Raw genomic sequence first — 18680 nt, 5'->3', positions numbered from 1 at the left:
AGTGAGACTCTGAGCAGACAGCTACATATCCCATCTCAGTTTAAGGGACAGGACTGAACTAGTGGTATACATTTAAGAAGCATCAGTATGTAGAAAGGAAAAATCACCAAAGGAAAGTGGATAAGTGTAAGCAGAAGAGTGGTCAGGGGACCAAGCCTTGGGACAGTCCAACATTTATTACAAAGTCTGTGTGAGATAAGGAGGAAGCAAGCTGAGGTGGAATAGACACCGTGGTAGGAAGAAAATTAGGAGTACAGTGTGCAGAAACCAAATAAAGTGCTTCAAGAAGGAGGGACAAACTGACTGTCAAATCCTGTAGGCAAGTAAAATAAGATTAGGACTGAGAAATAAGCCTTGGATTCAGCAACATGGAATTCACCAGTGACCTTGATACAGAGTTTTGGTGAAATGAGAGCAAAGCTTCCTGGAAAGAGTTCAAGAGAGAACTGAAAAAGAGGCATTATAGCACAGACAATTCTTCTGAGAAATTATGCCATATGGAAAAGGTCTTGAATTCTGGGAGAAGTAAGACCATCAGAGGTGATAGCACCCCACCCCTTTAACAAAACACTTTTTACCTCCGTGTGTATGTATAAGTTTATTATTGTATTTATATGCATCCTTAATTCTTTTCTTCTTCCAACAAATATCCCCCTTCCCCATATGAAGGTGAGTCCCCTCCCCGACCTGGGCTCAGTGTCCCATACCTTTTGGCAACCTCTGTCATGTTCCTCATATTTCTTCAACCTCTCTTTCCGCTCCACATGAAGTTCATGTCTTGACAGCTTTAAAAATGAAAACAAAAGATTTGTCTGCAATTATTACCCTTTCCCCCTTATTTCTGAAATATAAGATCATAGGTGTAGTCTCCAATTCCTTACCCAAAGGGCTTCCATGTTCATCAGCCCCAGGTTGGTTCTGTCATGGCCAGAAGTATCTAACTGCTAAATCTCATGGCCACTTCTCAGTTCCAGCTGGTTTTACTTCCCTGCCCTTAACTAATTTCTCTCCTTAAAACTCCTTGCTCCCTGGACTTAAATTATACCCACTCTGGTTCTCATCCTACTTACTATCAAAATGCCCTCCAAAATGATGAACAAAATTCTGACTCCTACAAGCAATGGGTACACATGCTAACTTCTCCCAGGTTCTAATCCTGGTTAATTTTATTCTTTTTAACATTTATAAACCTGACCACTGAAAACACAAGTGTAATACTAAATTTTTCCTTTAATTTGCATCTGACTCTAACTTTATATGATTACTATCCTTATGTCTTTTATGAGTGCCTCTATATCCTTGGCTCATTTTTTTTTCCTTTGAATTGCAGCATTTTTCTTGACATGAGCTTAATATATTAAGTATGAAAGATCTTTATCAGATTGTAATTTTTCGCCAGGCATCCTGTGTACCTGTGTGTCCACCAACATAAAGAAGTTGTCCATTTTCATGTAATTGAATACATTCATTTGTCCCTTCAAAAATTCTTCCACTACTCTGCTCTTCTATAACAAGATGATAAAGATGTGCGCCTCTATTTTCTTTATTTGTATAGTTTTTAATACAATAATTATGACATTGTTCTGGTCAGTATGTAATATGAGAAAACATCTACCTTTTTCTCCCAATAGTTATTAGATAATTGTCCCATTTCCCATATATCTGACTCATACTTACATTCAAAAACCATGTCATTATTTCCCTCTAAATGATCCTATTACAGCACTTCCTAATGGCACTTCTAGACTCCCAGCACCCTGTAACTAGAACCAGAGAATCCTGTTTCTTTCTCACTCTCTGCCTTATATTCAACACCCAGTCACCAAGTTCCCACCGACTCCCCCTCCAGAACATGTTGCTTGTGTGTCCTCTAACCTCCATCTCACCACTGCTCCCAAATTAGGCTGCAGTTATTTGTAGCACCTATTCTTTTAGCCATCACTCAAAAGGGTTTCCCATTATGCTCTTCCTTTCCTAGCTACCCTGTACAACACTAGCATCTTCAGAACAGTGGTATTATTTTCTTCACATTCTTCTGCAGTCCCCAATTGCTTTTACGAAAGGAAAGCCAAATTCTTCAGCCTGGCACTTAAACCTTCCAGATCTGGCTCCTTTAGTTTCATTTCCTGACACAATTCTACACATTCCACCCTTTGGCTATGCCAACCTACTTACAACTTCCTGACCTCAGCATGCTATTCCCTTTGCTTGGAATATCATCTCCAACCTTGATCTGCAGATCCCCTGTCCATATAAAGGCCAGCTCAAGTGAACTCTCTGCCACAAAGCTGTTTCTCATCTGCCCCCCCAAAATCACTCGTTCTGTCCCTTGAGCCACCATTTTATTATTATTTCATTATGCCCTTCACTGCTGTAGTTGAGAAATCACTCGCTTGGATGTCTTCCCTACTGGGCATCCCTTAAAAGCCAGGTAGCATGTCTTACATTCAGAGGCCCAGCATCTTGTAGCATGCCTGAGACAGCACGTGGTTAATAACAATCTCTAGACTGAGAGAGAAAATGAATGAACAAATGAGTCCTCTGCTTTCACCTGCCTCACCAAATCTGGATTCTAGCTCTCTGGATTCTTTTTATTCCTGCTGCCTCTGTTCTAAATCAGGTTCCTGTTACTCCTTGATTACCTGTCTCTCGTTTCACCTCACCATCACAAAAGATGATGTCATGATAAACAACTATGATTCTACCATTTCCCTCCAGGAAAAAAAAAAATCTGTTTATAGAAGAAAGACCTGGTATCTTTACAGGTTATGTCTGATTCTTATTCCTACCCCAAGCCTCCAGACCCTGTGTTCTAGCCAGATGCTGCTTCAAACCACTCATTGAAGACAGACCTCATTCCACTAGGTTTCCAGGGACTGCTGGTTTATCACTCTCCTCTGACAGTATCTTCCTGGGTCTCTCCTCCCTTTTTCTCCCTTACTTCCCCCTCTTCTCACCTACTCTGTCTCTCTGTACCCTCAACATCACACTCCCATCACTCTTCCCAGCAATTTCCTACATCTCTTCCCTGTTACATACTTCCTTATCTTCTTAAATAGAAAATACTAACCATACATTTTTATCCAAGGATTATTATTCTATATTCATGATTCTTCCACATAAAAGTATTACAATTGAGTCAACTTATCAGTTTTTCTGCCATCTCCCTTAATGCTTGTCATCTGTTTCTCTCTTTCACACACACACACACACACACACACACACACACACACACTTATAGTTTGTTGTTGCTAATCTGCTCTAGCCTGGGCATTTACATACCCAAATTTATTAGGAACTTGGAACCAGGAGCCAGGCTTAGTGAGGCTTGGAAAAACTCAAGTGAAGCAAACTGGACACAAATAGTTATGGTGCTCATTAGTCTTTTTCACGTCTGATATTTCACCATTCAAGGTGGCTTTCTAAATTCTAAATGAGCATACTTGATGGGAGTAAAAGGTGCTCAGATTGGTCAGGGATTCTAGCCAATCTCAAGAGTGACCCAGCACAGTTAAGTTACCAGAGCTGCATTATAATTCTGCCAGTGTAAAAACTCAACTGGATTTGTTTACTCAAGAATGGTTGGTTCCAGTGAACTAAATCACTCTATCCAAACATGTAAGTGGGTCATTCAGAAACCAAAATGCCATCTTAAGGTATCATATAAAATATAACTGCCAAACTGATCAGGTGTAAGGGAGCAGATTTTCATTTGTTTAGGGAGTCTCTCACTCCGGATTTTATATACATGTACATATATCTTCTCTGGACTACATATATATATACACACACATATATATATACATACATACATACATATATATATATATGTATAGCCTTTGATGGTGTTTGCCACAATGCCATCACAATGCATCCCCACAACTTATCTTTATAACATTTTACACTTTACAAATTTACAGGTTTTACCTATAAATTTTACCTAAGAGGGGTGCCTGGGTGGCACAGTTGGTTAAGTGTTGGGTTCTCAGTTTCGGCTCAGGTTGTGATCTTAGGGTTCTGAGTTCAAGCTCTCTGTGGGGCTCCATGCTCAGCAGGGAGTCTGCTTGATACTCTCCCTCTCTCTCCCTCTGCCCTTCCCCTTACTTACACACCTTCTCTCAAATAAATTTTTTAAAAATGTTTTTTACCTATGAGATTTGCCATTTTCAGATACAATTTATGGAGAGGAATTATGGGGAAATGAAAAAAATCAAATCATAAATCATACTATAGAACAGGGTTACTTCTGGAACATTTTTTGTAGAACACCTATTCTTAAATATGGGATGTAGATACTTGCTCAATTTCTCAAAGACTGACAGTTCTTGAACTTGTTCTTAAATATTGTGATTTTTTGTCCTGTAGGATAAAGCCTATAATGAATGGTTCCTATATCCAAGTCCTAAGTAACACACCCACAGACACCTAATGGTCTTGTAGAAAAAAAAAACCTCTAGAAAATTTAGAATTATGTATGTACACACACACACACACACACTCCTATCTGACATAGTCATTTTCTACTTCAATGTTTTATATTGTTGCTTCTTTCTTCAAATTTATTTGACAGTGGAGTTAGAATTTTTTACTTTAAAATATCTGTTGTTTAGTAGTCCAATACGAGAACTTACTCTGTTTCTTTTTTTTTTTTTAAGATTTTATTTATTCATGAGAGACACAGAGAGAGAAGTAGAGACACAGGTAGAGGGAGAAGCAGGCTCCATGCAGGAAGTCTGATGTGCGACTCGATCCCAGGACCGCAGGATCACGCCCTGAGCCGAAGGCAGATGCTCAACCACTGAGCCACCCAGGTGTCCCATGACTGTGTCCTTTTATCTATATTTTTACAGTGGTTGGAGAAGTACAGTAATACACATGAAAAGTGTTGTGTTGTGATATATGTATTATATATATGTGGGAGTGAAATGCACGATATATAAAATATTATTTAATCATATAACAACTTGTAGTCAGGCTTAATAAAATTATATTAAGGATAGGTATACTATTTTTAAAGTAGATGAAATGTTATTAACTACTCAAATGTAAACAGCAAATATTAGCTTTAGTGTGCTTAATAATTGAAAAGGGCAGTTAGATGAGTCAGTCTTTATACCATATAATTTACAAATGCCCCAGACTTCTAATACCAAATTTCAAAGTTAAAGGAGGCATGAAAAAGATATTACTGAGTCTATTAACTTCTGATAGAAAAGGAGTTAATATAAGTTAATTATTGATTTTAAAAATATTTTCTCTCAAACACTATCATTTTCTAACTACCATCTGCCTAGGCAATTGCCTTTCTTTTTTTGGCAGGGGTGGGGGGTCTTGAGACTAAATATGTTTATCATTTAAAGATATTCACTTAAAACATTTTAAGCTATCTATTATACTTTACATCAGTGAATTATAAATCATTGGCCAACTAGTCTAATAAAAAATAGCTACTTTAGACTTAATATATTTGGTCTTTAACTTAAAACATACAGAACATTAAAAGCAGTACTAACTGGGATGGGGATCCCAGGTGACTACTTTCTTCTTATGCTTACCTATATTTTCAAAGTTTTCTAAAATGGCTATGTACTACTTGTATGATAAAAATCAAGCTCATTTGTTTATTTAAGAAGTAACACATCCTCTTTAAATGAACAAAACAGTGTGTGAAACTGATAAACGAAGAAGGGAAAGAAAGAAAATAAAAGAGGACCTACATAGGCTTGGGGCATATAAGGATAGGTCCCTAGCTTCTTACCAAGTTCGTAGGTTTCCTACAATTCAATGGTGGGAACATTACAAGAGTGGAGTATAAAGATCTTAAGCATCTCTTTAGCATTACTATTTCTTTCCATATGCTAAATATAAATGCCTCTATTAAAATTTCTTAAAAGTGGAAGATTTCAGTACATATCCCAATGAGGTGTTAAAAGGGGACTGGTTAGACCAAGAGGATTCCAGAGGAAGGAGATCAAATAAAACAGCAACTTCTATTACAGGGAACTAACTCCCTACCTCCGAAAATGCACTCACTCAGAGACTACCACCCCAATGAAGCCAGGCATGTGAATCTGAACAGGACCTATCCTTCCATGCCCCCCAGGATAAATAACTGTGGAGGCCCAAACAGCCAGACACCTGTAGAAATGAGGAAAACTCACTAAACAGAGGGGGAGGCTAGAAGTAGGAGCCATACCACTCAATGGTCAATTACAGGAAGAACCGTCAATTACAGACTACAACAGAAGAATCCTTAACAGGAAAGACTCCTCAGTTACAGGCCACAACAGGAAAAGATGGATATTGCATCTCCTACAAGGAATCAGCTACTCCTGCTACTCAACCAATGAGAAACTGTCATCACCCTGAACTCTTACTTCTCTCCAAGGGACTTTTGTTCAAAACAACCCCTCCCAACTTCCGCCTTCTTCTCCATAAAATAACATTCCTCTCCTTTGTGGGGCTTGCCTATTGTTTTGCCAAACCTTGTGTCCTAAATTAAAATTCTCTGCTCTTCCTGAATAAGCCCATTTTGGCTGTTAAAGTAACTGCTTTATTTTGAGGATTAACACACATAAGAGTACAAAAGAGTTCATTCAGTTGTATGTGATCTTTTTGCATGAAAGGGGCTTATTAGCCCACGGAATTCTATCTGTGAAGAAGTCCTGAGGACCAAAGGGTCCTATTTTGACCCTCTCCATACCAATGAAGAGATTAATAAATCAAAAAGTCTTTGATCAACTCAAAACAAGTAAGCCCTGTTATTCTCTGCCCCTATAATCCTATACACCAACTAACTTTTCAGCCTCTTTACATCTTGGGTATAACTGCAAACACCTACTGTTAATATTCTTGGACCAGACTAGTCCATTTAGTGCCCATCCCAATCTGCTCACCACCAGAGATCTAATGACCCATAATTTGATCCCTCCTCCCAAATCCTCCTCAAATACAGGTTTCCCCCACCATCTGAGAGCAGAGCATTCCAATAAAATCTTTTGTAGGTTGAAATGGCATAAAGCAAAGAAGCAATCATCATTAATTGATATGGAAAAATTTTTGAGCATTCCCAGACCACAAAAAATAACCTCTCTTAAGCTTTTCTGATACCTTAGGACACATCTTTCCAACAGATACACAAAATAAATCAATATAAAGCACAGGTGCTCACAGCCACAGTTCAAAGCTGTGGCGGCCTGATGGCAAGATGCTGAGCGCAGCTCTCCAGAAAGGGCTGTTGGGCTGCTCCAGCCAATCCGGATGTGTGCTACGATGTATCTCATTGCTCACTGCAAAACAAACACTGAATGCTATTTTTGCTTTTTGGTTTCTTATAAAGGCCTTTATAAGAAAAAAGCTTTTATAAGAAAACCAAAACTCCTCTCTGGATTTCTTTCAGTTAGTAAAAACAGGTACTATTGTAGGTCTTTTGAAAAAGCAAATGGTGGAACCCAAACTTTTGAAAAGCAGGGGTACCTCTAATTTTGTCTCTGTAACTACGCTTATTAATAAAATATACACACATGTATACAAAGTTACTGAGAGCTTCAGTTAAGCATGAGAGCCAGATTTTCAGAGGTGTTAAAATGGTGGCTGCCTGTTTTATTGTTTTTTTTTTTTTTTTTTTTTTTTTTTTTTTTTTTTTTTTTTTTTTAAATTTTATTTATTTATGATAGTCACATAGAGAGAGAGAGAGAGGCAGAGACATAGGCAGAGGGAGAAGCAGGCTCCATGCACCGGGAGCCTGACGTGGGATTCGATCCCGGGTCTCCAGGATCGCGCCCTGGGCCAAAGGCAGGCGCCAAACCGCTGCGCCACCCAGGGATCCCAATTCTACCAACATACAGAAAACAAGGAAATTTATGGCTTTTGAGAAATTTATTCATCTTTTCAAAATATTATCTCAGGATATTGCTCCTGAATGGATTTAGAATTTCATGGTCATAGATATTATACTGTAGCCTTTAGTGTAACTTTTAATTACATTAATTACTTTAATCTTTAACATATTAAATTGCATCCCACAAATATTTACTGAGGGCCCAGGATGTGCTAGTCTGGGAACTGGGAAAAGAAAATGGAGTACCTAATCCACAATTCTATTAATTGAACACATTTATGTCTCCATTTTCAACTTGTATATTTCACAATAGTTTTTAAGAGAACAAAATTGGAAATAACAAGAAAAATTCAGTTTAATTTGTGGCTCTTGGCAGATAAAATGTTTTCAACGTACATTCTCTTCATTTTAATTCATTTCACTGGAATGTGAGAATAGAGGCATATGTTAAATGCCTATAAAAGGAAATCCTTTGGCCTAGAGAACAATCTTAAAACAGGTCAGAAATCCATTACACAAAAATAAATATTTTCAATTAAGTATGATTTACATACTTATTTGTACTTATAAATTGTGAGGATGCCTTTTAATCTACATGAATAGTGAAGTATCTAGCTCAGAGAGTTTACAGATTCATTATTTAGCTAGATGAACTTTATTTTTAAAGACAAATTCTCATAGAAAAGATGGTGAAAGGAAAGGACCCACTGGAGGGATGTTAAACTTAGATGTGGGACCAGCCCTTAGATCAATGCTATTTCATAAATTTTATTTTCTTAATTTCTTCTCTCATCTAAGTTCTTCCCTTTTCTCTACTTCAATATTACATTCTCTAGCCTTACCTGCCTTTCTTTTTTAAACAAAATTTCTCTAAGGAAATCAACCTCGGTAAAATGATTTATATACGATTTATGAAATTTAATATACTACTTGTTCTAAGAACATCTGTATATAACAGAAGACAAAATGAAACATTAAAGGAACAAATCTTTAAGATACTGCCAAAGAAAGATATGAGTGGAACTAACTTCTGAGAAGGAAATTTCCCCATACTCCCAGTATCATAATACATGGATAGATGCGTCTTTATAAAGTTTAACCTGATGGCAGGAGAGTCTCTAACAGACTGATTCAGACCTTCCTCCCCTAACTAAATACACATTTTCCCCTTAAAAATGATCAGGCTTCCTGTCAGCCTTCCTGTTTTTTTTCTTTTCCATTATCAATAGTAAAATTCCCTATCATTAGAAAGATTATTGCTAGAGGGAAATGATGTGAACAGATCTGCATGTTGGGGGAGTAATGCAGGAAGGTAAAACTGGGAAGTTCCTGTGATGGTCAACAAAATGGTAATGAGAACTTGAACTAATATAATGAGTAGGAATAGTTAATAGTTAAAAATAGTTAAAGTGGATTTGAGCAACACTGTAGGATGTTCGAATAAAAAAGGAGACGCAAGAGCGTAAGGGGTCATTATATCAAAACCAGGAGATATATCAAAGGAAAAAGAGCTAAAAGTGAACTTTCCTCATATTTCCCACCAAAATACAACTACTTTTCCCTATAATTCAAGATTAGTTTCTCAATTATAAATAGAAGAATTTCTAGATATTTCCTAAAGCCCAAATTTAATAACCCATTTAATATTTTATTCTGTAATTTATCTTCTGTTAAGAAATAAAATGTCTTGGGGCCCCTGGGTGGCTCAGTTGGTTAAGAAGCATCTGCCTCTGGCTCAGGTCACCATCTCCCAGTCAAGTCCTGCATCCCTCTCCCTGCTCAGCAGTGAGTTTGCTTCTCCCTCTCCCTCTGCCCCTCCCCACTGCTCATTTTCTCTCTCTCTAATAAATAAAATCTTAAAAGAAAAAAAAAAAGAAGGAAAATGTCCTGTCATATTTACAAAAATTGCCCATCCTCTGAAGGAGTTGTAGTCACAGGCTCTAACCTTCTGCTTTGAACAACAAAGGAACTGAGTTAGACAATCAACAAAGCTTCTTCCAGCTCAAACATTCTAGCACAGCATTGGGAAGGGAGTGGGGGAAGTTTGGAGGAAGGAAGTCTCGCCATTGTTTAAAAGTAAAACATGAAACCTCTATGGTCAATACCTACGGCCTATCCTGTCTGAAGTATCAATGCCCAATAAACTAAAAACACAGTATAGCCAGAAAAAGATTGGGAGGCAGGCAACTAAAATAAGAACAAGAACACAGGGAGAGTACAAAATATTAGGATTTTTGTTGTTAGACAACAGCCACAGGGTTGATGTCATGAAGAGAGTGTAAATTAAACAGGCTTTAACTCATGACAGCAATTTTGACATATAAAAGGAATGACTGAGGAGATAATTATAATACCTGATATTTTTACAGACTGTTTACTATGTGTCAGTCAGGCATGGCATTAACTGAGATGGGGCATTAACAGATTTAATCCTCATGAGTTTGATATCATTAGCAGCAGCAACTTCATGTTTCAGATGAGGAAGCTGAAAGAAAGAAACATTAAGTAACTTGCCCAAAATGGCAAAGCCAATAGCTGATTGAACATGATTCAAATCAGGCAGTCTGATTCCAGAGCTTTAATTTTGTAAGTACATACACTTAAAATAAATATGTAGAGGTTGGTTGCACAAGCCAAAATATGCACACATTCATATACAGGCATGTATACACACACACACACTCTATCTATCTATCTATCTATCTATCTATCTATCTATCTATCTATCTCCATATAAATAAATGGATGCTAGACCTGCAGGGAAATTATTTATCTTCTGTTGTTAGTTAGCATTGTGGAAGCTAACTTCCATAAGAAAACAGATATTGCTATTTGCATAAGAACCAAAATACTTAAAAAAAAAAAAAAAAGAACCAAAACACTACAGAGACCTCATTTTTTTAGTCTCAAGGTAATTTCCCCAAATTTCGCATTTTTTTTAACTGTGATAAAATGGGGCCTTCAAAATCAACATTCCTTTTTACATTCACAAAATCCAAGTAACTTTCTACTTCTGCATTCAGATATCAAAATCAGTTTGAATGAGGGATGCCTGAGTGGCTCAGTGGTTGAGCATCTGCCTTCATCTCAGAACATATCCCAGGGTCCCCAGGTTGAGTTCCACATGGGTTCCCATCAGGGAGCCTGCTTCTCCTTCTGCCTGTGTCTCTGCCTCTCTCCGTGTCTCTCATGAATAAATAAATAAAATCTTTAAAAAATCAATTTGAAATGAACATAAAACTGTATAGCATCTCAATTTTTGAACTGTCCATCAATCTCTAAAAGCTTCTTGGAAAACTTTCACTCATATATGCCACAGGGCACAAAATTTTTTCAAAGTTCTGAATTTAACCTTCATACATAAAAGGGTATATAAAGAAATGTTTCAACCATGCTTACAGCTTTCTTCCTGGGCCTTTAACGTATAAAAGGAAACTTTATTTTCTTCATTACAACAATGCTGTCCACCCAAGGCCATCTACTACTACCTCATAAATTAATGTCTCAAGATCTGGAATCCCACCTGTTTTTTCTTGTCAGTGGTTCTGAGTTATAGAAGTAATGTTAGATATAAATGCCACTATCTCTGCTAGCATCCTCAATGGAATCTGAACTTATTTTTGTTTCGATTCTATTTATTTCAAAGACAAGAGGGGAGAGAGGGAGAGACAGAGATCGCATAAGTGGGTGGAGGGGCAGAGGTAGAGGGAGACAGAAAAAACAAACTCTGCTGAGCAGGGAACCTGACACAGGGCTCAAACCCAGAACCCTAGGATCATGACCTGAGCTGAAGGCAAATGCTTAACTGAGCCACCCAAGCACCCCAACAGTCTTAACTTACGATTCCTAATAAGAGAGGTTCACTTATGTTACAGACTATATATTTATGTCCTAACTATGTAAAGGTTTATTAGTAATATTTATTAACAAAGCATTCACTAGGAAAGAAAATCAGTAAGTGATAGACAGCAAAATGAAAACAAACAACAAAGTTATCCAGCAGAAACAGAACAGCACTCATCCTTTACCAACTCTTGGAGCTCTGTAGCAAACTATTTTATGGAAAGGAAGATCTTCAAAAGAGTACCGGAAAAAAAATATTTAACAACTCTCCCTTCAATGAAATTTCTATACTTGGTTCTCAGATTCAAGAAATCTTCACCTAAAAATTTAAATTTCTGCATCTTGATTAACAATGGCAGCAGTGAATATCACCTATAGAGTATTATAGTATCCCCAACAATCTTGGTTGCTGTTCCCATGGAAATAGTCCAAATAAAGAAAACCTAACAGTAAAACATATGTATTAAAAAGAAAAAAAACCACTTTATTTTGTTTTCCCCTATCAGTTAACTAACATGGTACATAACAGGTACATAAATTAAGCACTAGAAAGCTCATGATTTCATTCAACAAACATTTGATGGTCATATGCTACATGCCAAGGAAAGGATTACTATGGAAAGCTAAACAGATAGTCCCTTGCCCTCACAGATCTTAATCTAGTACACAGGTCTTAATTAGACAGTGACACAAATACATATGAAACAACACGAGTACATGATATATCATTAGAAGAGCCTAACAAGGAAGTTCAAAGTAAGGCTTCCCTGAGAATGTGACGTTTTAGCTGATAACTGAGGAAGGTCAGCTTTTGAGAAGCCATCAGTGAGCCTGAGGAAAAGTTGGGAAGTCTGCAGGGGTGAGAGTAATTCATAAGGCACTAGGGACAATGTCAAGGATTTGGATGTTTGTTCTATTAAAAAAAAAAAAAAAGAAGAAGAAGAAGAAGAAATGAAAGGGTTCTAAGAAGGACAATGACAAGATGAGATCTATAATTTAAAAAACTTATTCTGGATACATTGTGAAACAAGAATTAAGGGGAGGTTTGAAGAATGGAGAGAGTCCAGTTAAAAAGCCTGAGAGTAGTCTAAGAAAAAAAGAGAACTTGAATTAAGACGCTAGCATTATAGAGGGAGAATGATTATCAGGTAGTTAAAGACTGAAGAGACTCCCACGTTATATTATATCTACAAGATAAGGAGCCACAAAATGAAAACTGTCTGGGGGCAGGTGTCATCCTTCATAGCATGATAAAACAAAATACATACCTGGTTGTTTTAAAGACACCATAACATGTCCAAAATCAAACCCAAGATCATTTCCACTAAAACTTGGTCTTCCCCTAGAGAATGGGCTCACTAGCACTCACCATACAGGCACAAAAGCCAGAAACTCAGAAGTAACCTTTGATGTTCCTCTCCCTTACTTCCTACACCTAACCCTGTATAAAGTCCTACCAATTTTACTCTGCATAAATCTGGCCTGAGTTCATTCTCCAACTTTTATTTCTTCCCACAGTCCTCATCGTTTTCATTTCTCTACTCCACAAATTTTCTATTCATTCCTTTAAAATGTCATGCCCTGTTTTGACTGAAGACCTTTGTAAATGTTCCATCTGCCTGTAATACTCTCACTATCCTCTTCTAGATAACTCCTTGTTTTTTAAAATGTGATGTCTTAAAAAAGAAAAAAAGTTCCAGAAGGCACCCAAGACTAGGACAGATCTCCTATTACTTGGTCTTATAACACCCTATGTGTTTCCCTGTTAGTACTGATCACAGTAATTATTATTCTGTATCATTATTTAATATATCTCCCCCACCAGAATGTAAGCTCTGAGAGTGCTGGACCTGTGTTCTGTTCAGTATTACAAGCTTTGCACACCAACCATACCACCTAGCACACAGAAGATCAATATTTTTTAAGTCAATCATTAATTCAAAGTTACTGATAAATTACCCAGGATATATAAAAGAGAGAAAGAATTTAGGTGAGGTTTATGTATCTATATGAGTATGGAAAGTGTATTTAACAGGAGTATGATAGTCTCTTCTCTCAAGGAACTTCCAATCTAACCAGCAGTCAGCCGTTATACAAGCAAAATACACATACATAGAGACATAAAAGTCTGACTACAGGATCATTTACTACGTAAAAAAACTCCTAAGCAACAGTACTGATAGATACAAATTGAATGAGCAGCTCTGTGTAGGATTCTTCCAGTTGCAAATGATAGAAAATCTGACTGAAACTGGCTTAAGTGAAAAAACAAGTCTGGTGATGGGACTCAGGACTCTCTCCCACTCTGCTTCCTCTGGACTGGGCTCACACACAGGCTATATGTGGCAGCTGGTCCCCAGCAGTTCTAGGGTCGCATAATCATAGCCCTTGTTCAGTTCTATGATATTGCCAACGAGAGCCCCTGAATTACATGTTCCTATCTCTGACTATTAGTCTTTGGTCCTACCCATTCTGAACCAACTGAGGTTGCCAAGGATGTGTGGTCCTTTAACAGGCCAGATCGGCTATATTCCTGAAACAAGGCGCTAAGTCAACTTCTCAGAAGCACATAGATGGAAGCGAAGAAAAAGCAGATCCCAACAAGGGAAATTAGAGTTTGTGGCTAGAAGTAAGGAGAATGGACGCTGAGCACCAATAGAAAAAAAAGAGTATGTACTACTTGAACTTCTCATTCTCAAGCACCACTCTGAATGTTGAAGCCTTATCATACTGGTCATTTGGGAGCAGCCTACTGATTTAACGTCTTTAGGCAGGAATCTATCCATAAATGTCCCTGGTATTGTTCCTGGGTCACGAGTGTTCATTCAGAGTCAATCAAACATGTAATGATATTCATCTAAGCATACCACCTTACAGCTTTACTTCCTCCTCAAACAACCCAGAAGTCTTAAAGTCCATTTCCAAGGATTTCACTATTGCTTCATAACTCTACTTATTACTATTACTACATGCTAGACACTATATACTAATTGCTTCACAAATGTAATTTCATTTACTTTTCCTAAGAAACCTTCTGAAGCAGATGAAGTGCTTACCACTATCATTTTATGGATAAGAAAAATGAGGATCTGATAGGTTATAATAGCAGGCTGTAAGTGCCCACAATGGGATTCAAACCCTGGTGCAACCAGTTTCAAAGTCCACGATCCATGGTTCCTGAAGTTGGGAAACTTTACCACTCCTTCCCTCTTCTCCAGCAATTAAAGAAAAAACAAAAAAGCATTATATAAGCAAAATGCAGTAGAATTCCAGAGAAACCACATAATTTATAATTATCTAAAGACATTGCCTAATTTTTTTTTTGAGGGAGGAGGGGCAAAGGGAGAAAGAGAATCCCAAGAAGGCTCCATGCCCAGCATGGCAGATCTCAATCCCACAATCCTGAGATCATGACCAAGCCAAAACCAAGAGTCAGACTCTTAACCAACTCAACCACCCAGGCATAATCATCCCCTACTTTTTGTATTAAAAAAAAAAAAAAAAAAAAAAGGAAAATGTTAAAACAATCCCAACGAAAGACAATTGTATTAATGAGCTGGAATGTACTTCTCTGTACCCTGACTCCTAAAATAAGGACATGATTTAATATAATTAACTATATAGATAAATATCACCAAAGCAAAGAGAAAAAAAATAGTTTATATAACAAATCATGCATCGTAAAATTTCCATTATCAATATTTTTCCAACAATTTAATATGAAAATTTTCTAAGTTTAATATTTTCTTTTTTACAGTAAATATGTGTATCTTACAAGTCTACTGTTAACATTTTCTAAATTTGCTTTATCACATATCTACCCATCCCTCCCTCCATCTTAGCTTTTCAGGCACTTCAGAGTATAATGCAGAAGTCAGCATATTTCTCTCTAAATATTACAGCACGCATATCATTAACTGAAGTTTGATATTTGTTTATGTTTTCCTTTTGAGGTAAAATTAGTATTTGTGCATTGGTTAAATTAAAATATATATTCATTGAATTCCTGAGAAATGCATACATCTATGTAATAAAGATATAGAACATAATCAACACCCCAGAAAGTTCCCTTGTGTCCCTTTCCAACCACTGGCCCAATTTTTTTTTTTTCTTTACAATAGATTAGTTTCACTTATTCTAGAACATCATATAAATGGGAACATAGATTATGTACTCTATTGTGTAAGGCTTCTTCTACTCAGCATCCAAGTTGTAGTATATATTAGCAATCTGTTTCTTTTCATTGTCAGTATTACCCTGATACCAAAACCAGACAAGGATACCACAAGAAAAGAAAATTAGAGGACAACATCCCCAATAAACACAGATACAAAAATCCTCGGCAAAATATTAGCAAACCAAATTAAACAATATGTTAAAAGAATCATACATCATGATCAAATGGGATTTATTCCAGGTATGTGAGGATGGTTCCACTCTACAAATCAATGTGATAGGCCATGTGAACAAAATGAATGGTAAAAATCACCCGATCATCTCAACAGATACAGAAAAAGCATGTGACAAAATTTAATATCCATTTACAATAAAAACTCTCAACAAAGGGGATAATAGAGTGAATGTACAACATAATAAAGGCCATATGACGAGTCCACAGCTAATATCACACTCAACCATGAAAAGTTGAAAGCATCTTCCTCTAAAATCAGAAACAAAAAAAGGATGCCCATTCTTGCCACTTTTATCTAACATAGTATTGAACTCCTAGCCAGAGCACTTAATTAGGCAAGGAAAAAAAAAGGCAACCATATTGGAAGTGAAGAAGTAAAACTGTCACTGAATGCAGATGACATAGTTTTTATATAAAACCTCAAAGATTCTACCAGCAAATTGTTAGAATAAGCAAAATCAATAATGTGACAAGATAAAAAAATCAATACACAAAAATGTTCTGTTTCCATACATTAATACACATTAAGAAAACAATCTAATTTATGATTGTAACAGAAAAAAATAAAATACCTAGGAATAAATTTAACCCAGGAAATGAAAGACCCATACACAACTAAAACTATAAGATATTGATGAAACCGTTACTGGGAAAATAAATGAAAAAATATTCAATGCTCTTAGGTTGGAAGAACATTGTTAAAATGACCATACCACTCAAAGCAACATACGGTTTCATTCAACATAATCTCTATCAAAATTCCAATGCCATTTTTCACAGGAATAGAACAAACAATCCTAAAATTTGTAACCACAAAGAACCCTGAATAGCCACACCAATCTTGAGAAAGAAGGAAAAAGCTGGAGGTACCACACTTCCTGATTTCAAACTATACTCTAAGGTTACAGTAATCAAAATGGTATGGTACTGGCATAAAACAGACACGTGAATGAATGGAACAAAGAGGGCTCTAAAATAAACCATGCATATATGTTCAATCACTTTATGACAAAGGAGCCAAGTGTAACGTTAAAAATTACCCCATCTCTGGGTATTTATCTGAAGAAAACAAAAACACTAACTCGAAAATACATATGCACCCCATGTTCATGCAGTATTATTTATGATAGACAAGATGTGGAAATATTCTAAGTATCTACTTAAGGATGAATGGAAAAATGCACCTGTACGTGCATGCACGTGTACACACACATACACACACACACACAGGAATACTATAAAAAAGAATGAAATCTTGCCATTTGCAACAACATGGATGGACCCTGAGGGTATTACAATAAGTGAAATAAGCCAGTCAGAGAAAGACAAATACCATATGATCTCACTTATAAGCCAGCAATTAGCTGTTCTTTCAGGTTTTATTTTTTTTAAGATTTTTTTTTTAATTTTTATTTATTTATTTATTTATTTATTTATTTATTTATTTATTTATTTATGATAGTCACAGAGAGAGAGAGAGAGAGAGAGGCAGAGACACAGGCAGAGGGAGAAGCAGGCTCCATGCACTGAGAGCCCGATGTGGGATTCGATCCTGGGTCTCCAGGATCGCACCCTGGGCCAAAGGCAGGCGCTAACCCGCTGTGCCACCCAGGGATCCCTCTTTCAGGTTTTAGAATTCAAACCACAATTTCTATAAAATCATTCAACTGCATTCTAACAAAACAATCCTACTGAGTTCCTTTTGAAAAATTATCTCATTATGAGTCCTAGAATATGACTATGACCTTTTTTACACTTGAAACCTATTCTTTGGTCAATTATATGGTTTAAACAAAAATCTATGTAACCAGCTGAGTAAATCCCTACATGGTAATACAGGTCTTCAAGAGATAAACACTTTTTTTAAGGTAATACAATTCAGGTGAGATCAGCAAACACATTAAAAACTGAATTTCAAAAAGAAGAACAAAAGAAAACAAATTTTTAGCTAATTTAAATCAAGTACAGAACAGTATGTATGTATGTATATACTTATTATTTTTAATCAGATGGCCTTGAACTCATGACCCTGAGATTGAGACCTGAACTGAAATCAAGAGTCAGACACCTAGCCAACTAAGCCACTCAGGCGCCCCAAGAACAGTATGTGTTTAAAAATATTAGTTCATATAGATACACATAAGTTTATATGCGCAAAATAGAGGAATATACAAAAAACTAACAGTAGTCAACTCTGAAGAAACTGAATGGCTGGGATACAGGATTGGGAGTGAGGCTTGTTTTTCATAAAATATCTATTTGTGCAAACTGACTTTAAGTTCATTTATTTATTTTTAAGTAATCTCTACACCCAATGTAGAGCTAAAACTCATGACCCAAGATCAAGAGTTGCGTGCTCTTCCAATTGAGTCAGCCAGGTACCCCTGTGCAGATTGACTTTTATGTGTATGGAAGTAGACCATGGCAGGAGCATGTACTAAAGGAAATAAAGTAGAAGTAGAATACAGCCAAGCTTCGCTATGATTATACATGATTAAAATTAAAAAGCAAAGTAAGCAAACAAGACATCATCATCAAAAATAACATTATGAAAAAAAAATAACAGTATTATGGAGCACTAAAAAT

At 36.6% G+C, this 18680-nt stretch overlaps 1 protein-coding gene across 4 annotated transcripts in view; it reads right to left on the bottom strand.

Annotated features, from left to right (window-relative positions):
* The window catches only part of LNX2 (ligand of numb-protein X 2), a 76723-nt gene that overhangs the window by 45554 nt on the left and 12489 nt on the right, over positions 1–18680 (bottom strand). For 2 of the 4 annotated variants that reach the window (XM_038573395.1, XM_038573398.1), the window contains exon 2: positions 708–785. The exons of 1 other annotated variant lie outside the window; for it this stretch is intronic. The gene's annotated coding sequence lies outside the window, so the exon portion shown is untranslated. Of the gene's footprint in view, positions 1–707; positions 786–10194; positions 10214–18680 lie in introns of those variants that run through there. One more of the 4 variants, XM_038573396.1, reaches the window with a different exon arrangement.

The sequence above is a fragment of the Canis lupus genome, chromosome 25 (genome assembly GCF_011100685.1).
Source record: "Canis lupus familiaris isolate Mischka breed German Shepherd chromosome 25, alternate assembly UU_Cfam_GSD_1.0, whole genome shotgun sequence".
In the NCBI taxonomy this organism is placed as follows: domain Eukaryota; kingdom Metazoa; phylum Chordata; class Mammalia; order Carnivora; family Canidae; genus Canis; species Canis lupus.
Note: the sequence above shows the minus strand (reverse complement) of the source record. Positions and strands in the feature narration are given on the sequence as shown.